Source organism: Maylandia zebra, linkage group LG15 (genome assembly GCF_041146795.1).
Source record: "Maylandia zebra isolate NMK-2024a linkage group LG15, Mzebra_GT3a, whole genome shotgun sequence".
In the NCBI taxonomy this organism is placed as follows: Eukaryota; Metazoa; Chordata; class Actinopteri; order Cichliformes; family Cichlidae; genus Maylandia; species Maylandia zebra.
Genome location: NC_135181.1, coordinates 36,749,136 through 36,761,140, shown reverse-complemented (window position 1 = coordinate 36,761,140; position 12,005 = coordinate 36,749,136). Strand labels below are relative to the sequence as shown.

The window sequence follows — 12,005 nt, the reverse complement described above, 5'->3', positions numbered from 1 at the left end:
CTTTAGAGTGCATGCACAGATAGTTAACCTCAGCAGTGGCAGATTATATTAACCTTTTAGAGGAAGTGTTTGCATATGGAAGAAGAACAGAAGGAGAGAGAAAGAGCACTGCGGTATAGCCGATGGGTTGAATTAATGAGATTGTAGGTATCTGCATGGCTGCACATTTTGACTGGGCTTTGGATGGAGGACAGAGAGAGAGAGCGAGAGAGAGAGGAGAAAAGGGGGGGGGGGGGGGGGGGTCAGAGAGAGCAAAGGAGGTGAAACACACACACACACACACACACACACACACACACACATTACCGCTGAAAGCCTCTCGTCTTCAGCTCCTCAGTTATAACCTTCAATTAACCTTCCTCCTGAATACAGGGGTGCATGAGTAGTCTGGGTGAGTGTGAGTGTCTGTGATTGTGCACATGTGCTGGCTTATTCTTCCTGACATATGTGTGTGTGTGTGTGTGTGTGTGTGTGTGTGTGTGTGTGTGTGTGTGTGTGTGTGTGTGTGTGCTGACTGGCTCACTTGCATCTGTTTTTGCTCAGCTAGAAATCAATTTTACCTACCCCCCCCCTTTTCCGATCAGTAAGCATCTGAGGTTCATTGAAATTCCAAACACTGCAAACCCATATTTCTTTATTAGTTTAATGCTGCTGAGCTCTGGACATCTAACTAAATAACTGGACATATATGGAAATACTAAAACACAAGCAGCATGTCAATTCGTAGTGAGCTAACATATCATATTCTATCTTTTGCTTTCTAAATAAGTGAGGTGTTTCCGTTGCATTTTTAAGTCTTCCTTAGCCACCGTTGGGTGTGATCTATATAGAGACTGAATTCTTTCATCTCACAGACAGCTGGTCTGAACAATGAATAGGACAGTTGCAGTTAAAGTCAGCGGCAGATATTTTCACAGACCGTGTGGTGTAAGAGAATGCGGATGTGAAATTTTTCTCTGGTGCCTGTTTTATCTAAAGCAGGTGAGTTGAAGCACTTAGGCCTTATTTTGGGAACCTCCTCTGCTATCACTTTACAGAACATACAGTATATCAGCTCAGGTCACATAGAGGAGGGACAGAAAGGTGCAAGATTTACAGAAAAAACACTAGAAAAAATGTTTCTTTCACCTATATTATGCCTGTTAATATAGTCTTAATTTCTTCACCACCTAAGGCCAGGAATTTGCTAAAAATAGAAAATTCCTGGCTGCGAGGAACACACACACACACATACACTTCATGCAGCTGCTCAGAGGGAGTGCTGAATCAAAGCTGATGAGGGCTGAATAAACAGTGAACATCTGTGTGTGAGCTTATTCATAATGTGAGCTATAGTGAGGTGTAAAAGGTGCATGTGTGTCCGTGAATGCAGAGAACCACTCTCACTCACTAACCTTCTCTGTCAGACTAAAAAGCTGTTCACCCACCCACCCCCCACTCTGCATTCCACCACCAGACTTGAGGGGCCCGTCTCCCTTTCACACATATACAAACAAAGTCCAGCTGACCTGTGCAAATTCAGTTATTTAAAGAAAGGTACAGCAGGGAAATGGGCATTTGAGTATTCAGAAGGACTCAAACGAATGTGGACACACTGTGTGTATCCATGTATGTTTGTGCGGGAATTAGGTTTTATGTATGTTAACAGACTTGGCAACATCACATCACAGTTGTCCTGGCATTTAAGATGTAAGATGCAAATATTGGGATAAAGGAAGGGGAAATAACAAGAGTCTGCGTGTACATCTCTACTTATAGGCACCTGAATGACTTGTGGTCCGCCCTCCAGAGGGTACACAATGCAACAAGGTTGTTAAGTGTTGGTTGTCCTGCATGCCACTATTCACATTAAACCTGTGTTAACATCCTGCCAGCTCTAATTAGAAATATAGCAACCCTGCTAAAAATTTTGTTTATAAGGGAATGTAGCAGTGCAGCCATATTGTAACCTGCAATAGTTATGCAAGAATACAATTTCCAAGCACACCTGAAAATGACTGTCCTGAGAGATTTGAGGCAACTTTAATTAGGAAACTTCCATACCTTCAATCGGAAACGGCAACAAACCCACATCCTCTCCTCACAGTTTCAAACCCTTAACCATTCTTCGATTTCAAATCATTTCTGTAATGAAGTCGTTCACTTGTAATGCAGCTATCATCCCAACCCAGCTTTTTCCCCCCAATAATGTCTTATTTTATTCTTTTAAGCTTTACCAGATCTTTTGGGGCAGGGATAGCTCAGTAGGTAAAGTGGTCGCCCCATGATCGGAAGGTCGGCGGTTCGAATCCACTTAACGGCTACCCTGAGGTACCCCTGAGCAAGGTACCGTCCCTACACACTGCTCCCCGGGCGCCTGCTTAGTGGGCTGCCCACTGCTTCACTGAGTGAATGGGTCAAATGCAGAGAAAAACAAGTAATTTCCCCATGGGGATCAATAAAGTATCCATCCATCATCATCATTAAATTCTGATATTATTCTCACTTGCTTTATAAATGCAATCAGTCCCAATACAAAAAGAGCTTTTGGATCCCCAGTTAGTTAACAATTGTAGTCTAGTTTCTAAGCTATCATTCTTATCTAAGGTTATGGAGTTCAGCCATTTTAACTCAATTATCGAATGAATAGTAAAATATTGGTAATATTTCCTAGTCAGATTTTGGAGCTCACTAAAGCACAGAGACTGCCCTTGTTAAACGTTCACAAGGTTACAAGGTTTACATCTCATAGAGATGACTCCTCAGTTTGAATGCTTTTGTAAGCACAACCTTTGATGCAGTTCAGCACTCTTGTACCTACCAGAAACCTAGGCTGGGATTAAGGAATCTGTTTGAAATTTTCTGCATTCCTACAACTTTAACAGAACCTTTTCTGTGGCCACAGTTGACGCTTACTCTTCTGTTGCCCATTTTCATTTTGATATTGGTCCACCACTCCAACAACCCCAGCACCCATGAAAATCTGTTCAGCTGCATGGCCACTACTGAGTGTCTCGAAACCTTCTTAAACTCAAACAATGGCTACAATCTTAGTCACTGACAAAAACATCCCCCACAAAACATTTCCGGTCAGGGAACCTGTTTCATAATCTAGCAGTGTGTGTGTGAGTATATCTCTGTTATTGCAGTTAGATGTTATTGTGCGAAGTAAGTCTTAAACAGACATCTGACCACAAGCAAGGTGAATAAAAGAGAAAAAACAACAACAAGAATTGTTCAGTACATAGTGGATTTTTGGTTAACTTTATATATTTGATATCATATTTAAATCAAATAACTCAGCAATTCATAAATGTTATGGACATGTTCATGTTTTTTTATTTTTTTGTTCTAAATGTGAAAGCACTATATTGATATTACAGGCCCATGGGTAAATGTCTTTTCCCACTTCTCAGTGTCAGGCTGAGATTAGAGGAAGCTGACAGCTGAAGGCAAAAGCAGACCAAGGCTAAGTTTACATATATTTTGACATACATTTCTTCTGGCTTGTTTATGAAATACAGCAGATTGGATTAGGTATAAAATTCTTAGTGGAACAGAGAGACAAAGATGAAAATTGAAGCAGAGACACCATAACAAAAAAGACCACAAGCACAGGCACTACACTGAAAAAAAGGGACTGGCCATCTCCTGGATTTATGTAAGCATCTTGCATGTATTTAACACAATTGCATCATGTTTTAAAGTTAAATGTAACTATATAGTGTAAAAACTACATGATATGCAGAAAGGGTGTATTAAATTGTTCATATCATGTTCAGGTGAAGTAAGTTAATAAGATAGCAACGTTAAATCTCGTGAAACCACGCGTGATTTCATCTCGCGGGCTTTGGATCGTGGTTTAAAAAAGGCATCCATCTCAGTCAAGTCGAGCAGCCAACTCTACGTTTTTGGTATGTCTTGATTTTTTGAATCAATTTTTACCATATTTCAGCCAAATGTAGTTAAACGTCTAGAGTGTCGCCATGTAACATGCTAAAAAAGAGCCGTTAGCTTATTTGCTGTTTTATCTGTTGTCAAAGAATTGGCGCTTTTTCATTTGAATTTGTCTTTGGCACAAGAGCCGTAATATCACATTAAACCTAATTATGAGGCACTCATAACATAATTTGGTTTTCTGTGTGAATAGATTTGTCAACTGACTCTTCAGTTACATTGTGTATTTACTGCACCGTGGTGTTAGTGAGATTTTGGACATTGAACAGCTTTAGCTAATATCATCAGCGGCATTATGCTAGCTTACATCCCTACCCCTCCTGCCCTCACCTGCTGTCCTTTTGTTTTTGTTTTTGTTTTTTTTGCTGCACATTGAGAGACGACCTCTATTCTGCATTTCACCAGGAGTCAGCTGATGGATTGTGGGTTCAAGGTGTTATGGTAAGAAAGTATATTCTATTTTCGTTTCTGTAACTTAATTATAATAGGTTTTTTATAATTATTAGGTGCATGCATACTCACCCTATTAATACAACTGAGAGATCCAAAATCTGCCATAGGTTTATCTTATACCTGTATGTATTGCCAGAAAGGTGATTACTGGACTCGCATTAATGCACACTTGAACTAAAATGAGGTTGTAACTTGTGGGTTCTTGGGTTGCAAATCAGAAACAAACATCTTTGGATTTTTTTTAATCCCATAAGATCTGGAAACACAGTTTTTATTCAACAAAACATTACTGATTAACCAAGCACAGTGCCTGCTGTTATTTCAAAATAATTTTATGTTATTTCAGATAAAATGCAGCATTCCAGTGCATCCCAACCATGCATACAGTCAAGGTTTCTGACGGAGCTGAGTTTTTCTCTGACAGTCTGCTGAAAGTGTTTGCAAAGTGATCGGGGGAACAGGGCACAAAGCTAAAGGATGTAGCTGCCATGATGACAGTAAGAACTTTAAAATTCTTTAACTACAAAGTGTATATGTATTGCATTAGGTCAGTAAAAGATTTTTATGCTACATCCATTGAAACAGTCAACTATTACCTGTGAGTACCGATTCCACTAAAAGGATGCCATAATTTTCGTCATGCATTTACTGGCCCACTGAGAAAAAATTATCTTTTTTTAAAAATAAATGTTCTGGAAACTATATATCCATAAAGTTGATGTCAAACAGGAATTTTTGATATTGCTTTGTAGATGCTGGTGTTGCATGTTGACTGGTTTAAAAAGTCAAGAGTTTTTGTCTGGGATCATTTTCTTCTGTGCTACTGAAAAGTTCACAAATCTCTGTTTTCTTTGTTATAATACTCAAGGATGACATTAATGCTCGGAGTCCCTCATCAAAGTGCTCCGCATCTGTGTGAAAGACAATTGCAACATCTTGGTGCAGGAGTTCATGGTGAGTGTTTTATGAGTAGATTGTGGCTTTGCAACATTTAAAAATGCATTTAGTTATCCACTTGATCCTCATTGGACTGGTTAGGACCAGTAGTCCTCTTTAATAATTTGAAGTTCACATGAGGCCTGGTAGTGAACTCGGCCGCCGGCCCTTGAGGCCCCACCCCTGTATTAGGGGTCACATCAGTGTGAAAAAACTTTAAATTTGTCATTCTAGTGAACAAAGGAAAATCCCACCAATATTTACATTAGCTTTTGTTTGAAAAAAATGACCAACTGACCAACAGCTAACCAAATTGTGGGGCTGAAAGTCTAAATTCTAACATCTTCTGAGTGACATAACCTGGATTTCTGATGGGCCGGTGTCTTTCTAACAAAAACTAATGTAAAGCATTTGAAATTATTATGTTTTTCACCCTCTCTTAGAAACTCTGTTAGACCATGAATGGCAGCATGGCAGGCCACTCTTTGGCTATAGCTATTTACTATGTTGCTTGCATTGGTTTAAATTACTCTAACATTAGAACTGGTAGATTCAAAAGAGATGAGTTTAAAAAGGAATCTTAAAGAAATGTTTTGTGTTTAACCAGGACTTGACTGAGGCCACTGCACAGATTGAGAAAACCACAATGAACATCTGTCTCCAGAGATGCACCAGGCAATGACTTTTCTGATGTTGTTCTTCAAGATCTGGATAACGTGACCTTTGCAGTAGCCATGCTGTTTGGACCTTTTTTATTCCTTCAACATGAGTTACCCATCACAACTCTGCTACACTTTTGAGGTGATTCAATGGGTGGTAATGGAGTTGGATGCAACTCAGCTCTCAAGGAAAGCTCACAACTAAGACAAAACTGCTCCTGCAATGAAAGCTCACTGTTATGCATGTGAGGTGACCAGCTCTAGGTGAGAGGACATTTAAATCTCACACTTGTTCTGCTGCATTTTTGAAGCTCAATTCCAGAAACGGATCGCAGGGTTCATTTTTATATACTCTGCAACTGCCATGAGGACAAGCCGTTTTTTGTTCTTGTTTGTTTTTCCTTTTGCTCTGTACAAGTTCTGTTTGTCTGTTTGGCAGCATTTTTAAATTTGTCTTTGTATTTTTTCTTTCTTTTACTAGTGAAGAGATGTAGCGTGAACAGTTATACAGTCTAAATATCCCATATGGGTCGTGTGAAATGGTATTTTCAATTTCATTCAGTTGAAGTAAAGAACGTTGAATATTTCTAAGTGTGCTGTTTTGAACCAAGATGTCACAGTATGATCAGTACTGTAATTTTTGACAGTCACTGTATCAATGTTATTTTTGCATCTCTTGAATAAAGGTTTTGACCTGCAAGTGCTAATTTCTTTAGTTATTGGGGTAAAATGGGTAATGTTAATAGGAAGGTGTTTGCCAATTCAGTAACCTAATTTAATGTTAATGGAAACTAACATTACCTCAAATTGTTTAGTTATAATTGTTGTTTAACTGAATCTTGATGTCAGAGGCCTTAAATAGAATGTTTTGATTTGTTCTTTCCCAACATTTTTCAAAAGAAACAGTCTAATTTCTTTACTGTGATTGATTCCAGAGAACACGGAAGAACTGACATTATTTAACTGTTGATTTATATAGATTCAGTGGAGGAGTAATGTCAGTTTAATTCTTTACCTACTGTCAATGCAGTGAAATTAGACATTTTGTTTTGAAAGGTTACTGGTGGATGCCAGCAACCATCTTGGAAGAGAACAATACAATCTGTTATAAGGCCTCCATTTGAAAATTGTGTATTTGATACTAGAATATAATAGCAAAATGTAATTTGAAGATAACATGTAGTATTTAAGTGACCAAGTAGTATTGGGTAAAAGTTATTGAATCGTGTTGGGATAACGTGAGAAAATTGTGAAGGATTAAAATATTCCAAGAGCTCAAATTACTTCATCAAAACATGTTTAAGTCACATTTTATCAACACAAATTGCACAGGTTTATTGAACATGAATAAATTGTGTTAATTTAACTCAATTGTTTAAGTTGCTGCCGAAGCAAAACATCTGTGTGCAACAAATGTCCACCATTGAATTAAGTAAATCCAACAACATATTTTTTTCAGTGTATAACACAGCCATTTTAAATGCACTAACATCCCCTCTCTTTACCCCAATCTTGCTCTGTGTGAATAAAAAATTCATGAGAAGCTGACAATTTACACAGAAAGACTACAACCAATATTCAACCTCTACTGGTACCACTCAACCTCCACTTAACATCCAAGAGGTAAGGGAATGAGGTGCACTATGGAAATAAGTACGGAGGACATACACTACTCACTACAGGTAACCTTTCCCTTCAGCCCCGGAAGGCGTATTGGACGATTTCAAACATTGAGAATCAAAATAGAAAAGCAGGAACTGCCTTGTGGTCCTCAGACTAGTTGTAACAGTGGTTTTTCATTTGAAGTTGAAGCTGCATGGGAGATAATCAGACTGCTTCACATTTGAGAAGTTATCCGTTTGGCAAAATGTATTGCATCAACTGGGGTTTTCATATGCAAAAGCAAAAAAAGAGACTTTTGCATTAACTTCCACAATAAGCTGACATCCTGTGATCACTCAAACACACAAAAATGTATTACTCCTCTCTACTTCATAATAGTTTCTAAAAAATCTTTTTAAAAGTAAGTTCAGGAAATGTTTCTGAACTATAGAAATGTGTAAAGACCATGTTACCCAGGGTGGAAACGGTACTGATGTGTACATTTCTTATGAAGAAGAGGGAGAGAACGCGTTCGAAAGCTTTCAAACTCAAGCTGGAAAAAGATTTTGAGATGAGACGCGGATGGAAACGGACACCGAGCCTCTGCTCTTCGATCAGTGTAAAAATGTCCATGAGGTTCTGGGCCCTGCCGTGGCTTGTAAATTAAAGAGTGGAGGAAGTTACCAGATCATTTAGGAATGATAAGACACTGAGACAGAAACCAGTGCACTGAGAAGAGCGAGGAAGCACTGCAAATCCTGCTGGCAAAGAAGCAACACGGCAGATTGTCCAGAGGGGGGGAAAATGTTCGATTTAATTATGTTTCATTGTAGATAAATCATCACACTACTGTCCTAACAGACCTACTGTCTGTTCAAAAGTTTGCATATACGTGCGTCATGCTCTGCAGGACTCCAAACACCTCCATTGCACTCATCTCCAATTTCACAGAGGAAGCCGTCTGCAAGATTCCTCCCACATGCTGCAAAGCTGCTGTTGTGCCCTTTAACAAATCAACGCTGCAAATCACAGCTGCAAGTGCTTCTTTTTTCTTTTTTTTTGAGCACAGCACTTGATTGCAACTTTAACGCAGAACTAAGATGGGCCAGTAGGCAACAGGCTTTCAGGGTCAATAAGGTGAGCATTATTTTGGCAACTGTAATCGAATTGCATTCTTGTTACGGTACTATTTTTCCACTTGAGCGCCATCCAGGGCAGGAGAGACAGGGAGGGTGTAGAGAAGCTGAAGGATCGAGCGCTCTGGCTGAGGAATGCAAAAGGGAAAATAAAGCTGAGGAGAACAAAAACAACGAGCGGAGTGGGAAAGAGACAGAGGGACAGAGAAAATCAATACCTTGCCTTGAAGAGAGGCCTACACCAAAGGTGCAATTATGCTAAATGTGTTTTGTTTACGCGGCGGCAGGCCACAGAAATTTCACAACTGGGAGGAGGGGGGTTATGGGGGCTGAGCCAAATTAAAACATTATGACTCCAGGGTATAATAACCCCAAACAAACATGTTTGTTTTCTATCCTATCTTTACATTTTTGGCATTTTGTCAGGAATGCAAGATAGCACTAAGGGCGAAGGCATCTTTATATTATAGTTTGTTTGTTTTTGTTTTTTTTACCCTTTAAGCTGTTATTGGCCTGAAAATATACATTTAGGTCTCTGTAGCAATAGGTCCTTTGATCCACATGGCCTTTTTCACTAGGAAACTTGTGAGTACTGTGTTGGTGGTTGTTTCCCAGTTGTCACATGATTTTTTTTCCAAAGTTAATGTACCAGTATGCACGCCAAGTCTAACTGCATAGACATGTCAGTCTTGATGTTAAGTGGATTATGTCTCAGAAAAAGCCCTTTCTGGTCAGGTTTCTGGCACAAACCCAATACTCATGACAAACTGTTCTACCACCCCTGCAGCTCACATGCTTCTGAGCAAGAGAATCAACTCCATCTGTATACCTGTATAACACTGGTAAACAGACAGGTTCTTATATAGCACTTTTTTACTCTGAGCGCTTTTATACAACTTGCGTCATTCACCCATTCATACCTGCACTTTTTTCATGCAGACTGGAGCAGATGGGGGTCGAACCACCAACTTTCTGATTAGTAGGTGACCTGCTTTACTTTCCACAGCCAACCACTGGTGCGCTGTAAGCTGTTAATTTACAGTTTTTGTCTTTTTCGACACAGTATTTTTGTTTACCATATTCTCATGTAGCTTTTCTGTCCCATGAGAAAAAGTTTGGAACTGTGTAAACGTGAAAGCAGCCTGTTTGAAAACAGTTTGCATCCTTCCTGAAAATCCTCCCAGAAAAACAAGAAAATAAAGAAATGTAGCCCAAACCCTTTCACCTTGTTGGAATAGTCCACTGGGGCTAAGTATAGCAAAAGCTGTCAGACTAAATGTAGCTCCGAAACAACTGTGGGACTGGATCGTGCACAGGTTCAGTCACCCTCAGCTTTGAACAAAGGTGAGTTCCTACACGACATAACTTTGACTGCAATTATTCACATCTAAATATCATGTGATAGCATTTATAGTGTCAATCGGTGGAGTACTTCAGGTAATCATGGATGCACGAAGGTGTTTAGTGGCAAAGGAGATAGTTCTCCTTAAATGCAGTGCTGCAGGGAACCACAACACACCTGAGGTGTAACAACTCGAAAGGAGTAAGGAAATGAATATAGCAAGGTTTCTGTCAGAAGATGCTACCATGCTGCAAAAAAAACATTTCAGTCCCAAGCACAACTTAAATTGTCAACAGCTGTTCCATCTACTTCCTAAAAATGCCATGGCAATGTCTTGATGCTAATCCAATCAACAGTCTTCTCCAAGGGGCTGACTTGTTTGACAGTGTAAAGTCCCCGTTTGTCAAAACTGCGGTGTGCTGTGAAATTTGAGTCGGCGTGTGAAGGACAAGATGATAGCATCAGGTGACAACAACTGCCAGTGTACCATAATAGAGGGCCAATGCTGAAGGAAAGGTGAGCACTGAGGATCTGCAAACTAAATTTCGTAGCATGCTTAACTGAGCTGGTAACCATCACAGTCACTAGTTTGAGAGGGGAGAGAGGGCGGAAGGGAAGCTTGGTGGCGGTACTTTATGCTGACTGAATGCTGGGTTGATATTTGCTGGGAGGAATGCTGCAACCAAAGTTAACATCAAGAGGTGTCATCTGATTTCTTGTGGAGTGCCAGGTGATAAGTCGGATGCTGCTAGATGAAAGCAGAGGGGAACATAATTCACCTTGTGTCAACAGCACTACAACAAGCATGACATCAGCCCAGAAAGTGATGGGTGGGGGTGGGGGGGAGCTGTGTCCTGACAAGCCAAATGGTACTGCACCATGGTGCCATGTTTACTCATGAGAAGAGTTCAAATAGAATTAAACAGGACCGTAATAGTCAGTAGGAAACCTTTGAATTCAGTGCAAGCGAGAAATCAAATCTTGCCTCAAGTGCATATAGCACTCCAAATCACCTGCTGCCTTTATCAGCTGATACTATTTCGATCTGCAGCTTTTAGCCCATTTTCCTCCACCGCAGAGGTCATCCAAAGACACCAACTCCAGTTGAGGCAGAGTAAGCGAGGAAGGAGGTGCCGAGTTAGAAATGGATGACCTGAAATAAGGGGGAAAGTTTTGTAACCGAATGCATCAAAGCTGAAGATTACAGCTAAAACACATTTCCCTTCTTCTTTTTTCTTCTTAATAATGGGGGAGGGGAAAGAAGTAAGAAAGTAGGGATAAAGAAAGGAGAGCATTTCTGTTATAGAGTAGTCAGCCATGTCCTTCCAGTGCCTTCTGTTCCATACCATACAATGCACTGACATGCTAAACTGTAAGCGTACTGACACTTGCTTGTTGGTTTCTCCTTTTCCCTTTCTGGATTTTTAAAATTTGCGTTCACAATCTGTCTTCCTCACTTCCTGCCCTCTTGTTTTCATGCAATCCTTTCTTCCCTCTCCAGTATTCTCCTTGATAGGGCTGGAAGCTTTGGTCTCAAAGAAATCACTGTATCTACCTTCCTCCTCCTTCAAATCTACCTCCTACTCTTTGCCTCCGTCTCTCTTCTTCCTTCCTAATAAAATAAGATCCTGCTTATAAAACACACATACACACACCTCAACATTCTTCTTTCTTCCGCCCTCTTTTCTCAGCGCCCAGTGCTGTGTGCCTATGCTACCCGGGGCCAACAGGTCAAGTGCATGCAATCGCCTCAGCTAACGACCTGCACCGACTCAGATCAAGTGAGACCATGGACTCTGGGTAAAAATAGCTTGCACATTTGGCTGCTATTCAAAGCTCAAGTGCAAATTGGCTTCATGGAGGAGGGAGTTCTTTGGAATGCTTTGGATGCTGGTGGGCAAGGATTTGAACTCTTGCAAACATCTTAAGCACATCAAATCG

The 12,005-nt window shown here is 40.2% G+C and overlaps 1 protein-coding gene and 1 long non-coding RNA gene across 19 annotated transcripts in view; one reads left to right on the top strand and one right to left on the bottom strand.

Moving 5' to 3' along the window:
• The window catches only part of ptprsa (protein tyrosine phosphatase receptor type Sa), a 231,861-nt gene that overhangs the window by 146,828 nt on the left and 73,028 nt on the right, over nt 1-12,005 (bottom strand). The window lies entirely within an intron of this gene.
• Nucleotides 3,923-7,418, top strand: LOC143412720 (uncharacterized). Its single transcript, XR_013093264.1, has 4 exons — nt 3,923-4,377; nt 4,736-4,886; nt 5,258-5,343; nt 5,933-7,418. It is a non-coding gene; the product is annotated as an uncharacterized LOC143412720 (long non-coding RNA).